The sequence below is a fragment of the Antechinus flavipes genome, chromosome 1 (assembly GCF_016432865.1).
Source record: "Antechinus flavipes isolate AdamAnt ecotype Samford, QLD, Australia chromosome 1, AdamAnt_v2, whole genome shotgun sequence".
In the NCBI taxonomy this organism is placed as follows: domain Eukaryota; kingdom Metazoa; phylum Chordata; class Mammalia; order Dasyuromorphia; family Dasyuridae; genus Antechinus; species Antechinus flavipes.
The window spans coordinates 289,343,471-289,362,595 of NC_067398.1; the positions used below are offsets into that span (position 1 = coordinate 289,343,471).

Genomic DNA, 19,125 nt, shown 5'->3' on the forward strand with positions numbered 1-19,125 from the left:
CATCTCTATGAAATTATTCATTTTAGATCTAAAAACCATGTTTTTTCCAAATAATGCATATTAGGTTCCATCAGTTCTTTTTATGGAATGACATTTTCTGTCTTTCATAAAGTCTTGCTTTTAATTTTACAAAGGATAGAATATTATATATTGAGAATTTTGTTTTGATTTTGTTTTTACTACCAATAAAGAGAAAGTGACTGCTACAATTTTGGTCATTTTCTTTGCCATTTAGAGTTGTTAACATACACAGAATCCTAGAGCTTACAAAGAAAAGAAACATTTTGGCGATGTGGATAAGGAGGGTTTCTCTTATTAATGACAAGGCAGTTGAAATTTTCATAGTGATTTACTAAATGGCTGTCCAGAAAGATGTTAAATAGTTTTGTGTGTTTTTTTGGTCAGAAATCTAGTTTAAGCAATTGAATTTTGAAAGCTTTTTAAAATTAATAGTTTCTTCTCTTTCACTAGCTCGTCTTCTAATTATGTTGCAGTAGAATAGAGTATGTTTTAGAAATTAAAGTTGTCTTCCATTGTTGATATTTCATAAATTACAAATAAGTGAGTATAAAAGGGCTATGGAAGGAAGAAGTGATGTGAATGAACTAGCAAGAACTTGGAAATTTGCCTGCTATCTAAAATGTTTGGAGTTGCATAGACTTGTATCCATGCCAAAATATAATTTCTTTAATTCATCTAATGACATTCTCTTTTAATCTGATGAAGTCCATACTCTACACCCTCAGCTTTTTGTCTGCAGTAATTTAGGGTGGTTCCAAAGAAAATATTTTGAAATGAATTCTCTTGTTTAAGGTGTTTGTGGTTAGATCAGACACATAGTTGCTCTCTTCAGAATGAAATGTTTTCCTAATGCCAGTGCTTTCCTAAAATATGAATACATTTGTGATTTTTTTCATCTTTGACAAAATGTATTACGTTATCTAATTGTTTAACTTGTTAATATAGCAAGACTTTGGCCATGTTTCAGAAACATTTTATTAGAAATACTGGAAAGATTTTAGATTATGGAGCTATATTTTCACTACAGAAGTGAGTACATTTTAGTGACTATAGAATTCTCTCACTTACCTTCATGATGTTAGAATGCTGTTTTGAAGCAGACTTTTGAAGGGAGAATAGAAGATATGAAATTTTAGCCATGTGAAAATATGTTTAGAAGAATTGTACACATTAGATCTATATTGGATTCCTTCATGTTTATGGGAGGGGGTGGGGGAAAAGTCGGGAAAAAAAATTGGAACACAAGATTTTTTTGCAAAGGTGAATGTTGAAAACTATCTTTGCATATATTTTGAAAATTAAAAGCTATTATTTTTTTAAAAGAAACTTTTCCTCAAGGAACTCAGAGCATCTTGCTAAGTAGTCACATAAATAGAAGGTTCACTTAAAAGGACACTTTGTACTAATGTAGGAGGATAAAGTAACTGCTCACTCAGAATCTCAGCAAATTCATCCTAGCTATTAAAAATAATTAAGTTGCTTGATTATTTTACCAGTGATTAAGATGGAGAAGCAAAAGGAGGGAAACATCTTACTATATCATTTGTTGAAGATTCCATTTGATTTAGTTATTTTTTACTTAAGAAATGTCCAAAAATACATGGCTAAGAGAAAAGTATTTTTTTCTTCTTCTTCTTCAGTGTTTTATAATTACAGTAATGGATCAATTTCTGTGTTAGTTAAAATGCATAGCTAGAGTTTGAAGATTGATTCCCTTCCCTTCCTCTCTTTGCTTTCCCCTCTTCCTTCCTCTACCCCTTCTACCTATTTCTCAGAATTTCTAGCCCCATCTCAGAAATATATACAAGGGTTCAAGAAATCATGTGTGGCACCAGCAGGATGAATACAGAGAGGATTGGCGGGACTTACATGAACTGATGCTAAGTGAAATGAGCAGAACCAGAAGATCATTATGTACCTCAACAATGATACTGTATGAAGGATGTATTCTGATGGAAGTGGATTTCTTTGACAAAGAGAAGATCTAACTCAGTTTCAATTGATCAAGGATGGACAGAAGTAACTACACCCAAAGAAAGAACATTGGGAAATGAATGTAAACTGCTTGCATTTTTGTCTTTCTTCCTAGGTTATTTTTACCTTCTGAATCCAATTCTTCCTGTGCAACAAGAAAACTGTTCGGTTCTGCACACGTATATTGTATCTAGGATATACTGTGACATATTTAACTTGTATAGGACTGCTTGCCATCTGGGGAAGGGGGTGAAGGAGGGGAGGAGACAAGTTGGAACAGAAGTGAGTGCAAGAGATAATGTTGTAAAAAAAAATTACCCAGGCATGGGCTCTGTCAATAAAAAGTTATTTAAAAAAAAAAAAAAAAAGAAATCATGTGTGGCTCATTGCAGTTAGTCAATCTCTACTGGAAAAAACATGAGGAGTTGACAGTTTAGATTTTTTTTTTAATGCCTGCATATGATAATTGATCAGTTGCAACAAGCATTTATTAAATACCAGTTATTCTCTAGGGCAATTAGTAGTGAAGTGGATAGAATACTGAATCTGAAGCCAGTTTTTTAAAATCTGAGTTCAAATTCTGCCTTAAACTTTATAAACTGTGTGAATCAGGGCAAACCACTTAATCTCTGTCTCAATTCCCTTAAATGAAAACATTTTTTAAAATTTCACTATCTCCATATCATTTTTGTGTTTTTAAAAATATTAATCGCTTTTTTATTTTTTCCAAATACATGCAAAGATAGTTTTCAGTGTTTATTCTTGTGTTCCAATTTTTTCTCCATCTTTTCCTATCTCTCCTCTCCCCATAATAAAGAAGTAAAACATGTGCAATTCTTCTTACATATTTCCACACTTATAATGTATGAAACAAAATCAGATCAAAAGGGGAAGAAAATAAGAAAGAACAAAAATAAGCAAACAACAACAACAAAAGGAGCAGCACCTAGTTTTGCAAGATTGTTGTGAGAATCAAATGAAATTATACTTGTAAAAAGCATTTAGCACAATGCCTAGCATGCAGTAGGTGTTCTAAAATACTTATAAGTATTTTTCTAGATGCTGACAATTAAAAAACTAGAATCAAAATGGTCTTCCCTTCAAAGCTTATATTTTATCGAGAAAAGTAACATATGAGTAGACAGAAATATATACAAGGTAATGGGACATGGAGTGTTATGTGAGGAGCAATGGTAATACTTGTTCAACTGGACCAAAGTGCTTATAAAATGGAGTAAGAGATAATAAAGTTGAAAAGGGATAGGTTGGAACTGGATTGTGAAGGTCTTAAAATGCAAAATAGAGGAGTTTTTATTTGATGCTAGAAATAATAGAGAGCCACAAGAATTTATTGCCATGATCAGACTTACGTTTGAGCAAACTGTGAGGATGAAAAATTAGAAAGGGGAGAGAATTGAAACAATAAGTGCAATAATCAAGGTGAGAGAGTGAGTCAAGTTAGCAAATAGGTAAGTGCTTTCTTGGTGCGGGTATTTTGCTCAGCCTTAGGGATGCAAAGGAAGACACAAAATCAGTCTTTTCCTCTTAGAAGGTCACAGTCTAAAAAGGATGAAATTCTGAGCTGTCATTTAGTGATTTAATCATTTCTTTACAATTATTGTCTCTTGACTTCTCCCCCTGCTGTACGTATTTGAAGTAATTGCTATTAATGTTGAATTACATGAACATAGAATATCTATAACTTCAGTCATGGTTTAACACTAGAGGACCAACCTGGCATATCAACTAAAATGTTTAAAAAATAATTTTACTTTAAAATAAAAATTTTTGTTTTAATATATTTCTTCACTTGACAACTTGACCCTTGTGAAGGGTTCTTAAATTCTGATCCTTATAGTGTACAAAACTCCTTAGCTAACATTTCAGTTTTGTTTGAATATTTAGTCTTAGTTGTCTGTGTTTGAGGACAGAATTACCCTAAAAGGATAGGTTGAAGGGACCTTGGAAGTCATAATTTGCATTTGCAGATTCAGAAACTGAGGATTCTAGCATCATGACATTTTATGAAAAGGATTTTTTTGGGGGGTGAGTGAAAATTTGGAGATCTTGATTTTGATGTCTATAAATCAACATTTTTATAGAGTACCATAAAACTTAAGTGCTTTTCATATAGTATCTTATTTGAGTTTCATAAAATCCAGACAAAATGAGTAGGGCATTATTCTATTCCCATTTTACAGAGAGGGAACAGATTCAGAGAGCTTGTGATTTTTTTCAGTGTCTCATAACCAAGAAGGGATATGTACAGGACTAGGACCCAGACTCTGTGAGTGTCTGTTAGATATCTTTTTAACCCCTTCTCTCAGAAGAAATAATGAGCCTTAAAGAAAAATCTAAGGAATGTGGATTTTTTTAAAAAGTTCCACTTTTGACTTAAAAGTGAAAAGTCCCAATTGAATTTAGATTAAAAAGAGAAATTCCTAATCCAGAAGTTTGTGAAATAGTTCATTTTTTCCCCTTATCATTGCTTTGCCTTAAGTTGTTAATGCAGATTGTTTTTGTGGTAGAGAAATAAGATAAAACTGATATTGACTGGATGGTGACTTTTGTTTTATGCTGGTACTTGGAGAAATTGGGTAAGGAAGTTTTCAGATCTTTGGATAGATATAAGAAGCCAAAGTTATAACACCGTCACTTGTCCCACAGTATTTAGGTCTAATTAGTGTTTGGGTGTAAACTTTGAGCACTTAGATGAAAGATGCTAAACAAATATGAACTTATAATTAGTTTATATATTGCATGTAATTATTATTTAGGTTCTCTTCTGGGGAAAAAAAAAACAACAACAAACCTGAAAGGCATTTGCAAAATCTATTCTCACTTGCTATGATAATGACATGCCAAATTGGGTAAAAATTTGTGTTCTCTTTTTCATTTCTTCCAGTTAGTGCTAGTTTTCTTATTTTTGTTTTCTAATTTTATCTTGTTTTATGTTTATGGCTCATATTAATCTGCTTAATTCACTATTCTCTCCATTCAAATTATTAACTTTCACTTTCTAACTTGTTTTGCAATTCAACTACATGATAGGGTTCTGTTGCATGAAACACATTTGTCCTTCCCATAACTATTCTAAATCATCTCTAATCCTTCCATCAAATCCTAGGCAGAGTAATTTTTCTTAGCCATGATTTCATTCAAGTCTGTTGGCAATTAGAAAGGTTATTTTTGTTTGTTTTTTTACCTCTTTGCCTTGGATTCTGACCTGCACAATTTACACAAGTCTACCTTTCTAGCTTCTGCTTCATATTACACTCCATAATTTAACTTGATTACTCTCTATTTATTCTGTACCTCTCAAATGTATACTGTGCACTGTTTGCTTGATGTATTTCCTTTCTCACCAATTCTTCCAATAAACATTCTCAAAATCCTACAGTTAGTTGTAATTTTTCATTTAGATTTAATGCTTTTGTTTTGTAATTCTAATGCATTTATCCTGTGTTGTTATTACAATTCTCTCTGAATTGCCTAGATTATAAACTCCATTCGGAAGTGAAGGAGGTTTTATCTAACCTCTCAATGCTCTGTAAGCATTTAATGTCCTGAATCTCAAAAAAAGAATGCAGATAATTTTGGTGGCCAAAAAACCTTTTAAAACCATTTACTTAGACAACAAATATATAAAATATGAGTTGCAGAATAATTCTATTAAATAGCATTGGTAAGAAGTGGAGATTACGTACAACTCTTGACAAATGATTCTATTAGTATATAAACTTTTAAACAATTTGTAAATATGTACCAGATTTAATTTTTTTCAGAGTAAATAAATTGCATGTTAAGTACTGTGACTTCTGTTCAATATCATGTTTCTTCAAGTTATTTCATTTATCTTAATTGCAATAACCAGAGAGCTCAAAACAAGGACAATGTTGTGGAATTTGCGGAAGATACCACTTTTTGATCAGTAAGGGAAAAGGACCTGAGAAATTTGAGAAATATCTTGAACTGTCACAAACCAGAATAGGAACTCACAATGTGCTATGCCATGTATGTGGGTGGATGTGTATTATATAGGACCTTTCATATAGCCTTGTGAATTGCATTAAAATGCGATTCTCATTTTCCCTCTCTTTATATGTGAGACAGGCGCTAGACCCTCTTTCCCAAATTAACTAATCAGAGACATCTTCAGGTACCAAGAGAAAGCATTTATTACTCTTTACCCTGCTGGGAGAGGCCCAGATACGCATCTGGGAGCCATCACAGCTCAGGGCATCTCAGATTTAAATAACAAAAGATTCAAGCATTTTCATTGGATAGACTAAAAGGAAGTAATCCTCCTTGATCAATGATCACTTAGGTTGTCTGCTTTCTGTGGGTCACATCCCTTTGTGTAACTTTCTGTCACTTAGGGTCTGACCTTTTAGACATCATGTGAGTTCCCAGGGTCTTTCTTGGATCCAGAGTCTAAGGTCTGATCTCCCAATTCTGGGAATAAGGATCATATGACTTAGGCCTAGTCTCAAACTGAGAAAACTTCATCCAATCAGTCCTATTCACTTACATTCAGAAAGAGAAAATAATATGCTCAAAGTCCTATGACTTTGTGAATTCCAGAGCTTGGTTTGTTTGGGGTTGTTAAACTTACCCAACTACATCTTTCTGTAGGTGTAAAAATTTAAGTATGTTGGAGAAGTGATGAATATATTCCCTAGATTTCATATTTTGGGAGGTGGGTAATTGCATATTTCTCATAAATAGGTAAGGAGTTTTTTTTATTGGCAGACAAATCAGTATTTGGGGGGAGTAGGCAGGAAGTGGGGGGCTGGGGAGCATGTTGCTTATCTGGCACAGAAGTTTTATTATCAAGGAAAATAACTAAACAATGAGTTTTCTAAGAGGCTAGTTTTGCCTGGGTAAGTTGTATGTATCTATATATTTCTGTGTGCATTGTGTTTCTTAAAATATGAATGTCTCTTTCACTGACTGGGTGTGAATAGACCCTGGGTGGTTGGAGTAATTTTCTGTGTGGATAGTTTGCTTGCATTGTTCTTGGGAAGAAGTATATTGTTTCTGTTTTAATGGCCCCTTCTTTGTCTCTCTTGATAATGTGATGTCACTGAAGGAGTGAATTTATGAAGAGGCACTTTCCAAATGGGAAATTGTCTGTTTTAACAAGGCTGTGTTGTGTAGTTAATCACATGCATGATTGTATGTTTTTTAAAAGAAAAAAATTTAGAAATGCACTATTAGAGTATAGTTAAGATTATCTACAGGGTTTTCCATTTTGGCTTCATTTTTCAGTCTTGTCTAACTATTTTGTGACCCCGTTTGGACTTTTCTTGGCAAAGCTACTCCAGTGATTTGCCATTTCTTTCTTCAGCTACATGGGGAAACTGAGGCAAATAGGGTTAAGTGACTTGCCCAGGTCACACAGGTATTGAGAATCTGAAGCCAAATTTGAACTCATGAAGGTGAGTTTTCCTGATTCCAGGCTGAATCCGCTATGCACTATGGCACCATCTCACTGTTCTTTGCATTTTTTAGTTCAATCCTACTCTAAGGCCATCATTATAAATATGAAGTGCCTTCCCAGTACTCAACATGTCTTCAGAAGATGGATATTTTTGTTATTTGCAGGGTTTTTCTTAACTAACAATATTTTTAGTCCCTTTCTTAATTTCAGGAGATGCTGGGGTCAAACCAGTTCATTACCTAATAATCAATTCTCCAGTAATTCCAAACATATACATTGATGCAAACATTTATTAAGCTCTCATTGCCTGTCAGCTATAGTACCAGACATTAAGGATACCAAATGATTAAGCATAAGTTTTTGTTCTGAAGGAACAGACATTTTGGGAGCATACATGCCTGAATAGAGTATTAGTACCTTAAGGTCAGAGGTTGTTTCACATTTTTCTATGTATCCCCAGTGTGGCATTGTTAATTGATTGAGAACTCAGGAACAACTTTGTGCATTAAAATGGCAGGTTGAGCACAGTGCTAAATAAATACTTTCATTGAAAACCTCCTTGGGCTATTCTTTTTTTCACTCTTTATCTATAAAATAGTGTGAGCTGTACTTGTCAAGACTTTTCCTAAGGATTTTGTGGGATACTGGCATTTGTTAATACCTACTCCTTTAAACATTTGCATTCAGAGATGACATATTGTACTATAAATTGTGCATTTGAAGTCATGTTTGGCTTTTGTATTTGATTCATTACAGTATGGAGACTTATTAAAGACTTACTATGTGCCAGGCACTGTGCTAAGTACTTTATAGATTTTATCTTAACCTTATAACAACTTTGAGAAGTAGGCTTCTAACACTCCAATTTTGTACTTGAGAAAACTGAGGCAGATAGAGGAGTTAAGTGATAAGTCCAGGATCACACAGCTTAATAAGGTCTGTTTTAGGATCTGAATTCTAAGCTTAGTTCTCCATCCACTGTTCTGTATAGTTGACTGTTTGCTTGATATTTGAATAGATTGGTAACCTTACTATAGGTTTCTCCTCCAATAATTGCAGACCACAAGTTATCTGTGAACAGATATTATTTGTGTCACTCTTGTCTGTTTCCCCTGTAGATGTTCCACAGGGGTTTTACCCAGTGCATAGTTAGGTATACCATCAAAGTGTTGTTACAGTACAGGGTAGACCCCTTGCTCTCCTTCCTACCCCCAAATAGTTAATATTGTCTTTTTGTTGTTGTTTAGTTGTTTTCAGTCATGCCTGACTCTTTGTAACTCCATTTGGGGTTTTCTTAGCAAAGTCACTGGAGTGATTTGCCATTTCCTTTTCCCATTCATTTTACAGATGAGAAAACTGAAGCAAATAGGGTTAAGTGATATTCAAGGGTCAAATCCCTAGTAAGTGTCTGATGCCAGATTTGAGATGAGTCTTTCTGACTTCAGGCCAGATATCTATCCACTTTGCCACCTAGCTGCCCAATACTCTTTCAAGCTGCATTACAAGAAACGTATTAATGTCCAGACTGAGGGAAATAATTGCTCTTTTCTTATTTCTATTGAGATCATTTCCAAAGTATTGTGTTAAGTTCTTTTTGTGAACTACATTTTAGGAAAGACCAAATTTTGTCCAGGAAATGGTGACCAGCTTGATGAAAGGACTGGAAGATTAAATTGGATGTAGGAATTGAGTATGTTTAATTTGAAGAATAGGTAATTTATATGAAATGTCGTAACTATGTGTTTGTATATTTAAAGGTCAGGTTTTTTATCAGCTCTCGGTCTCTCAAGCATATCGTCACTCCCACCCCTACCTTCAATTACCCTTATGATCTTATCTCCAATTTTTTCATATCTATTGGCTCCTTCCCTGATGTTTACCTACATGCTCTTTTTTTTTTTCTATCCTAAAAATAATCTCTCATTTAATCCTATTGTCTCCACCAATTATTGTCTTATATCTCTATTACTTTTCTGTGGCTAAGCTCCTTCACAATGCATAAGCTATAGTGGCTCCATTTCTCTCACTCTTTTCTGAACATTCTATAGAGGATAAATTAGAGAAGATGAAAAGGTAGAATAATGTATTAAAGCTAAGGGAGGAGAATTTCAAGATGGACGGGATAGTCAATAGTAATAAATCCAGCCTGGTAGTCAAGAAAAAGAATAGAGCAAAAAGTCATTGGTTTGGAATGGAGGAGAGTTGGCATCAGTTTTTAATGTAGAATGGGAGACAACTAGATTGCAGGGGAATGAGGAGAAAATAATTGGAAAAATCACTGTCAATAAGTATTTATTAAGCTTTATCTGCTTAATAATCCTTATCCAGAATGGTAGTGATGCAAATACAAAGGAAGTGTCTACTGGTCCATTTCAGTGACTGTAACTACTTTGAGAACAAGGGCTATTTTTCCTTTTTTTTTTTTTTTTTTTTTTTTTTTTAAATTAACCACAGTTACAGATGGTGCAAACAATTCATTTATTGAATTGACTTTAAGAAGTTCAGTGGAAGGAAAGAGAAATAGGAAGAATTACGTGACATTAGAACGAGCAGATTGGATTAGGACTCAGTGGACCTTGTTCAAATACTGGTTCTGATAATTAATTATCCTTGTGTGAACCTCAAATGTCTGAACATAAATTTTCTCATCTGTAAAGTGAGAGGTTCGGGCAGCAGGATCAAATGAAGAGTTTTTAGTTGTTTTCATATCCGGGTCATTGGTTTAAAACTAGAAGGAATCATATAAACATTAAATAAACTGAAGAACTTGAAGATTAATAAATGTCTAAGGCAAGATTTGAACTTAGTCTTTCTAAACTTCATTCCTGATAATATCCTATTCAATAGACTATCTGCCTTTCTCAAGTTTTTCTTCCCAATTTTTCCTCTACCTCTTTTATCTGATTTTCAGAGATCTTTTTTTTTTTTTTTTTAAACTCTTCCATGGCCTAAGACCAATTCATATTTTTTGTGGAGGCTTTGGATTGTAGGACTTCTGAATTTTGAATTTTGTTGTCTTTTGAGTTTTGATCTTCCTTATCATCATAGTAACCTTCTATAGTCAGATTTTTACCCAGCCTATTATTTGACTTCTAACTGTTAAAATAGGTCTCTGCTTCCAGGGTGGTGATTGCACTATCTCAAAATTATGGTGGTTTATATAACTATTTTCAGAAATACTCCTAGGATGTGTAAATTTTCATTTCTTCCAAGATGGCATGAACTAAGGAGAGGTGTGTTTACTACTCTCCTCACCCAGTAGTGCTCTGGTCTGTGAGCAATCACAAGCATTCTTTTCTGTCCTGGAATTGTAAGGGAGCCTCTGCTCCAGTATCTCTAGAGTGCTAGAGCTCCTCCTAGAACTGTGACCCAGATCCAAGTATGTTCAAAGCAAGAGAGTCCTGCCTCAGGGATAGCAAAGACCCCTGTAATCATCTGACCCCCTAAATATCTGGGGTTGAGAGCTCTGGAAGATGCTTCTGCTGATTTAGTGGCTCCAAAGTCCTGCTCCTGGTTTGCCAGGGCCACGGTAGTACTAGACTGTGCTCCACTCTGACCTCTATGAGGCTGACCTTTCCTGCTGGTCTTCTAAATTGACTTTGTTATCTGTGACCTGAGGGATCTGGAAATCACTACTGCTGCCACTGATTTAATCATCCCAAGACTTGTTCCTGGTTTGCTGCAGCCTGGTTTCCTTGCTCTCCTCTGGACTGTGCTTCACTCACCCTGGAGTAGCAGATCTTTCCTATCAACTTTCTAAATTGTCTTGGGTTGGAAAATTGTTTCATTTGTTTCATTCTGTTTTGTTTTTTTTTCCCAAGGGTTCTGTTGCTCTACAATTTTAGAGTCATTATTTAAAGGTATTCGGAGAGGTTTGAGGGAGAGCTGGGGAAGTCCCTGTCTTTACTGCGCCATCTTGGGCTCTGCCTCCTTGGCCATGGTACCCTTAGGAAGGACCCAAACATATTTGAATTAGGAAGATTGATGCTGCTGGAGAGGGAAGGGAATGTGGATTATGAACTCATATTTTAGAGCCTTAGTCTCTCTTTCCCAAGTCCAGAAGTCCTTCTTCTGCACCAGAATTATCAAACTCTGGGTAGCAAAACTTCTCAATAAGCCTAGAACCAGATTAAAATATAATTGGTAAATACTTAAAAAAAAATTAAAATACGATACCATACAAAATAGGTAATGTTAATTTGTGATTACCTTAAAGAGGCAAGTTTCTATTTGAGTTTGACACCTCTGCTCTTTACCATGTTGACTGCATGTTCTAAAAGGGTAAGGGATGGGATCGTTCATATAGAGGTGAAAAGATTTAGTTATTTTAAAACATTTTATAATTGATTTTTTTATGATGAACTTAATAAAAATCAGTATAACATTTTGTTATTTTTTTTAACATTTTGTTATTTAAAAAACAAAAAGGTGGCCTATATGTGAAATCAACTTTGTTTTATAAGCAATTTATGAATTTTTCCATTTTTTTAGGTGGAAGGATTTAATTAAAGAGGAGAAATATATTTTCTATAAGAATGAAATGAAGAATGAGAGGATACAGTAACAGATGTGTTAGACTGAGTTTTATAAATATTATCAAAGATTTCTTTTGTGTTTTGCTATTGATAAAGAGTGAAGGATTATCCTTTGACCTTTGCAATCCAAAATTCTCTTTCCCTAAATATATGTCAGATCAAATAAAATTAGGATAATGTTTATTAGGTAAATTGCAATGATACTATACTTACAGAATCATTTCTGAATGGAAAAAATATGTCTTTAAATATCTCTTTTATTGACATAGTTTCATAATAGGTTTAGTCACACTAATAACTAAGAACATTTCATGCCTTGAAAGGACCTAAAGAAGACTTGTCACTGAGAATTACCCTTCTGTGTTTGGATGCAAATCTGTTGTGTATGAGGCACCAACAAAATTGGGGCAGCTAGGTGGCACAGTAGATAAGAGTTTCAGACCTGAAGTCAGGAAGACTCATTTTCCTGAATTCAAATCCAGCCTTGAATACTTATCAAGTAAGTAAATAATTTAACCAATTACTTTTTAAGCTGGTTTGGGCCATACTGGGAAGTTTTGTAGCATTAGGAGTTTGTTACCTCCTCCAACTTCCACCATTTTCCAGATAAAAGAATGTCCCACCTGGTTCTTTCATCATTCCTCTTCCTGAACCACAAATTGGATGGAACTGTTCAATGGGGACTGTATTCTGAATCTAATGAGTCCCCTGGGATGTTTAAATGCTTGGTTTTATCTTTTTAATAAACTCTCCATGTGGAAACTCCAGCCTATTGCAACTTTGCCATCTGTTTGTAGTTTATGGTTTTAAAGAGCTGCCTGGGGTACAGGGTTAACTAAGTTCCATATTAACATGGGTCATAGGAAGGACTTGAACCCAGGCCTTTCTGACTCTGAGGTTGACTCTTCAGCCACACTACTCCATATTACAATCTCTGTATGGTACAATTTAGAAATAGGCATTCATTCATTGATTTAACAAATTGAACATCTTCTTGGCCCCCTCTCTTCCCAATCTCTGCATTTACTGATTTGTGAATATGATATGTCTCCCTCGTGTAAAGAAGGAGAAGGAAAGGGAATAAGCATCTATATAGGCCCTAGAAGGGAAAGGGAAAGTGTTGGAGTCTTTACAAACTGTTAAGTCATTAGAATTGATAGAGACAACCTGCTCCCAGAGAGAACTTTAATATTATAAAGAAGAAAAGCACCACAGGAAAGGAATAAGCATCTATCTATATAGGTCTTAAAAGGGGAAAAGAAAAGAAAAAGCATCTATATAGTTCCTACTAAGTGCCAGGCTAAACTCTTAGAAATATCACTTTTGATCCTCACAGTCGCTCTTCAATGTGGATACTTGATCCCTGTTTCATAGTTAAGAAAACTGAGGAAAACAGAGGCTAAATGATTTGTCCAAAGTTATACAACTGATAAGGGTTTGAAGCTGAGTTTGAATTTTGAGGTCTTCCTGACTCCAGAGCCTGCATCTATGCCTTCATGAAGGCAGAGGACTGTATCTTATCCTTTGGGCTTCCATCTAAACAGTTTTTTATTTAAAACACTCCACAGACTTCCATTTGTGACATAGTCATGTTCTCATTCCATGGTCCCTTTTTGGGAAGGGAATTTCTTTTATCCCTTTGCTGTGTTGATTATGTAGGTAGTAGCAAAACTGTGGACAGATAGGCTCTTATATGTGATCTTGTAATATTTAGTATATTTTTAAACTAAATTTATGTGATTGGTGTGGGAACTTTCTGAATTGCATGATTGCTTCGTACAAGTATCTTTTGCCTTGTTAAAATGAATTTCTAATTAGTTGAGGTAATTGAAAGGTTACAATGTTCATATTTGTGTATGTGTGTATGTATGATTTTAAAATGAGAATAAATCAATATGAGGTAATATTATTGATCTGATAATTGTACTATTACTTAGTTCTAGCTGAGCTAATCAAAGGGTTAATCAAAGAGTTAAATATGTTAATTTTTGCCATTTTAAAGTTAGAAAAAAAAATCACAGGATAATGTTATTATAATGTTACCATGATGTTTTTATCATCAGTTTTTACCTTGACATTATGTCATTTTGAAAATCCAAAATTAAAGATGTCATTTTCAAAACAGTTATATTAACATGAGCAATTTTTCATATGCTTGAAAATTTATAAATTTTGAAATCTCTACCGAGGAGTAGGCAAAAACAGAATCCAACTGGATACTAACTGAATTCTTAGATATAAAATATTGGTTACCTGTGATTCAAATAGACAGTGATATAATATCAGTGTCTCCAACAGAGAAAAGCATTGCTAAGGTAACAACCATCATCAATGATGAATGAATGATCTCAATCCATGAAATGCAAAAGAAAAGATTCATTAGAGGGACAATTCCCAGAGAGTGTGGTAATTTGCAAAATTCTATACTCCATCATGTGTATTCTTCTTTTAGTGCCAAAGAGATAATTAAATGAGTTGTTTTAATACTTGAGACTCTTATTATCACAAATTTATAAGTATCCTTTCCAGGAAATATAGGATGATAAAACAGAAACTTTACTGGGAATGGGATAACAAGAGCGAAATACTCTATCTTGGTGATGAATAAAGAGAAAGTTTTTTTCCTAGACATTTACTTTTAAAGATATGTATAATTTAGTTTCCCTAGTTGAAGGCCAATAAATGTTCTCAAGCAACAATTTTTTTGTTAAGGAGCTAAGACGCCCTCAATTATCATATTATTTTTAGTCAAGTGTTTTATATGAATGTATTAGAAAAAGTTTAGTGTATAAATTTCTAGATGCTGATGCTTATGTATATATATTATGCATAAATATGTTATGCATAAATATATATATATATATACATACATATATACACATGTTTAAATGTACAAACACATATCTATATGTATATGGGGGAAGCAGATAATCTTTTGGATCTTTGATTTAATCTATCCGGGGAACTTCTAGGTGATTTGTGCAAAGGGTTTTTTTTTTCGGGGTGGGAGGTAGGGAGAAAGAAGATGTGAATCAAGGAAAATGCTGGACAGGATGGTGCATCCTTGTAATCCCAGGTACTTGAGAGGCTGAGGCTGATGCATTTCTTGAGCTCATGAGTTCTAAGCTGCAGTAGACTACAAAATTATGTCATTTATACTGTTTGGCATCACTATGGTGAGCCCCTGAGAAGGGGTGAACCAGAAATGGAGTACCAAGCCAAAGATCACTAATACAGGAGCAATAGCCCCTACATTTCCAGCTTGGAAGAAATGAGAAACCACGTCTTTTTTAAAAAATAAAATAAAATTCAGAGAAGTCAACTTGGAAGAGGTGATAGTATTATCTTAGCAGAGCTTTAGGAAAATAGGGAACATTTTGTCTTGGATGGGAAAGAAAGAGGACAAAATTAAGGAAATATCTTTTTAGTATAAAATATATTAATGCTGATAACTAGTTTTTGTCAGTACATAAGGTACACCTAGGGAGAACAATTACAGGTTTATATTTAAAAGCTAATTTTTATTCTGTGGATAATATCTTTCTTTTCCTCAAAACTCAAAAATGAAGAACAAACAACAACCAGTATTGCCAAGTTACTCATTTCTTCATTGTACAATATTGCTGTTATTGTGTTCAGTGGTCATGCTTACCTCATTGTGCATCAGTTCATTTAAGTTTTTCCAGGTTTTTCTGAAATGATCCTTTCTTATAACACAATAAATAGCCCATTACAATTATATACAACAACTTGTTAAACTGTTCCCCAAATGATGGTCATCCCTTCAATTTCAGATTCTTAGCCACCACAAAAAGAACTGCTATAAGTATTTTTGTACAAATAGGTTTAAAAATCTCTTGGGAATACACACCTAGAAGTAGTATTGCAGGATCAAAATATACAATTTTAAAGCCCCCCCCCAGAGCATTTAAAAAAAGTTAATTAGCATGCTACTACTGTAATGCATAAAATTATTTTCTCATAGCGTTAAGTGAGTTAATGTAAGTACTAAAGGGTCTAATATTGGCAGATATATTTGCAGATTTGAAAAAAATGAACTCAATAAATAATATTTGGTATCCTGTTTCTTCACATGTACCTCTTAATAACTTTTTAAAAATGTTAAACGCTTACTATGTATAAGATGCTCTATTGGTGTTGTAAACAGAATTTTATTCCCCCCCCCCCCCAAATATGGAAATGATTCCAACCTTTCTTCTTTCTTTCCTTCAGGGAAGGACCCAGATGTCATAATGGATAGAATGTTGGACTTTGGAGGCAGAAAGAATTGAAAACAATTTCTGCCTCAGATACTAGCCGAATCAACCAGAACAAATCATTTACTATTTCTGAGCCTTAGTTTCCTAATCTGTAAAAATAATACAATCTTCCTCAGTGGTAGTTTTTTGTTTTGTTTTGTTTTTATTTTATCATGTATATATATGTGTGTGTGTGTATTTAAATTTTTTAATAATAGCCTTTTATTTTCAAAATACATGCAAAGATAGTTTTGAACCCTTGTAAAAGTGGTAGTTTTGGAGACCGAATATGAGATAATATTCACAAAACTAAAAGTTCTGTGTATGCTAGATATTATTGAAAGTAGGGAAAGCCAGGAAAAGGATGTTTTAAGTTGTAAGGAATTTGGAAGCTTTTTTTTTTTTTTTTTTTTTTTTTTTACTCTGGAAGATAACATTGAAGAAAATGGTTGAAATAAATTTCAAAACATTCTCAATTCAGCTTGATTGTGATAACTTGGAAAAAAACTGAGTATAAATACTCAAAAATTTATTGAATTCAGTAAGCATGACTGGTTTGGGAAACTGCTGCATGTGTCTGAAAGACACATAAAATACTGAGTCTTATATTAGAAGATTGAGCTGAATGCATGCAAATGGATAATGTGAGTACAGCACATTCTTTGTTTTCTTTGTGGAGTTAATTTTAACTGGAGACTCATTGTAGAAAGTCATGAGTTACTTGGAGAAAGACTGGTTCTGAAGGGCATGAAGAGTTGATTGGAAGGTCGCCCAATTGCTTCTAATATATTCTTCCAGAGAAGCCAGTGTTAAGTAACCTGGGAATCTGCCTCCTGAGTTTTGCTGCTTTATGTTATAGGAGCTCCATCTTTACAATTTATATTGCCAGAAATTAGAATCACTATTTTTTTTTTTTTTTTTAGCATAGCATTGAATCTTAAGCTGGAATGTTTAGAGGGTCCACTGTTGTTGGGGAGATTTTGTTTTAAACCTTCCAGAAGGCTCTAGAGCTCTAGGCTGGTAAGTGAGTGGGTTGCCAGATCCTTTACTGCTTTCACTGAAATGCTACAGCTAATCCTCTTGATAATTAATTGAAGCTTGAGAGAACATTTCTTTGGCACAATTTGCTGAGTTGCTGCAAGGGCACTTGGGGGAACACTGTCCTCTTTCCTCATTACTGCATACCATGAAAACTCTCTATTTTATAGAGAAGTTTGATAGTCATCTTTAAAATAAGTGGATGTACCAGCCTATCCCTTTTTGTTGTTGTTGTTTTTAAGAGAGATTTCTCACAGGGTAACAAAGTAAATCACATTGAAAAGCTGTTCTTGCAAGCACTCTCACAATGTGCTTTTGTACAATTTATTTTTTTATTTTTTTTGCTGAGGCAATTGGAGTTAAGTGACTTGCCCAGGGTCATACAGCAAGAAGAATTAAGTGTCTGAGAACAGATTTGTACTCAGGTCCTCCTGACTTCAGGGCTGGTGCTTATATAATTATATTTCAAACTAAGAGCTGAGTCTAAAACTGGTTGAAGCCAGAGGACATAGCTTCAGATCCCTCATCTACTACTTATTTACCCTGTGATCTTGAGCCTTAATTTCCTTATCTGTAAAATGAAAGAGTTAGACCAGATAATATTTAAGGACTCTCCTGGGCTAGATCTATGGTCTCTAAGCAGAAATACCTTAACCTTAGCTCAGTTTTGAGAGGGTTACTTTTTCCACAAAAGCATTTTCCTATACCCCTTGATTTTTGTTCCATTTTATCCATGCTACCTACCTCAATTTTAGGTACTTGGCAATTAGTTTTAGGATTCTCAAGAAATGCAGATCTTTAAATGAAGAGACAGTTGCAGATGATACATTATTTTTAAAATGAATTTTTGTTGATTATTTGTTTTTTATATCAGCTCTATTTACCAAAGCATCTTACTCCACATTGTCTCAAAAAAGGAGCTATTTCTTATAGACAGAGGGAGGAGAATCAGTTCAGCATAACTAATATATTCTAACATATATAGTATTTCACCCTCACAGTCTTCCCTTTGCAAAAAAGCTTCTTTTCATATCTTCTCTGGTATAAGCTTTATCATTATAATTTCTCAAAGGAAGCAAGTCCTCAAAAACCACACACACAATAACTATAACAAAAACTAAAGAAGAAAAGAATAAGAGTAAATCTTCCCATACTGATTTGTATTCATCCTATGAATCATATCTAATAGAGCAATATTTATCACTTTTTTTTGTTAGCCATTTCTTAAAACTTCCACCAGTTCTTTCTCTGGAAGTGCATAGCATTTTTTAAAAAACTTTTTATTGACAGAACCCATGCCAGGGTAATTTTTTACAGCATTATCCCTTGCACTCACTTCTGTTCCGATTTTTCTCCTCTCTCCCTCCACCCCCTCCCCCAGATAGCAAGCAATCCTTTACATGCTAAATAGGTTACAGTATATCCTAGATACAATATACGTGTGCAGAACTGAATAGTTCTCTTGTTGCACAGGGAGAATTGGATTCAGAAGGTATAAATAATCCGGGAAGAAAAACAAAAATGCAAACAGTTTATATTCATTTCCCAGTGTTCTTTCTTTGGGTGTAGCTGCTTCTGACCATCCTTGATCAATTGAAACTGAATTAGCTTTCTTTCTCGAAGAGATCTACTTCCATCAGAATACATCCTCAAACAGTATCGTTGTTGAGGTATATAATGATCTCCTGGTTCTGCTCATTTCACTTAGCATCAGTTCATGTAAGTCTTGCCAATCCTCTCTGTATTCATCCTGCTGATCATTTCTTACAGAACAATAATATTCCATAACATTCATATACCACAATTTACTCAACCATTCTCCAATTGATGGGCATCCATTCATTTTCCAGCTTCT

At 34.1% G+C, this 19,125-nt stretch overlaps 1 protein-coding gene across 1 annotated transcript in view; it reads left to right on the plus strand.

Annotated features, from left to right (window-relative positions):
* Positions 1–19,125, plus strand: part of KANK1 (KN motif and ankyrin repeat domains 1) — a 292,071-nt gene that overhangs the window by 64,200 nt on the left and 208,746 nt on the right. The gene's annotated exons all lie outside the window — the stretch shown is intronic.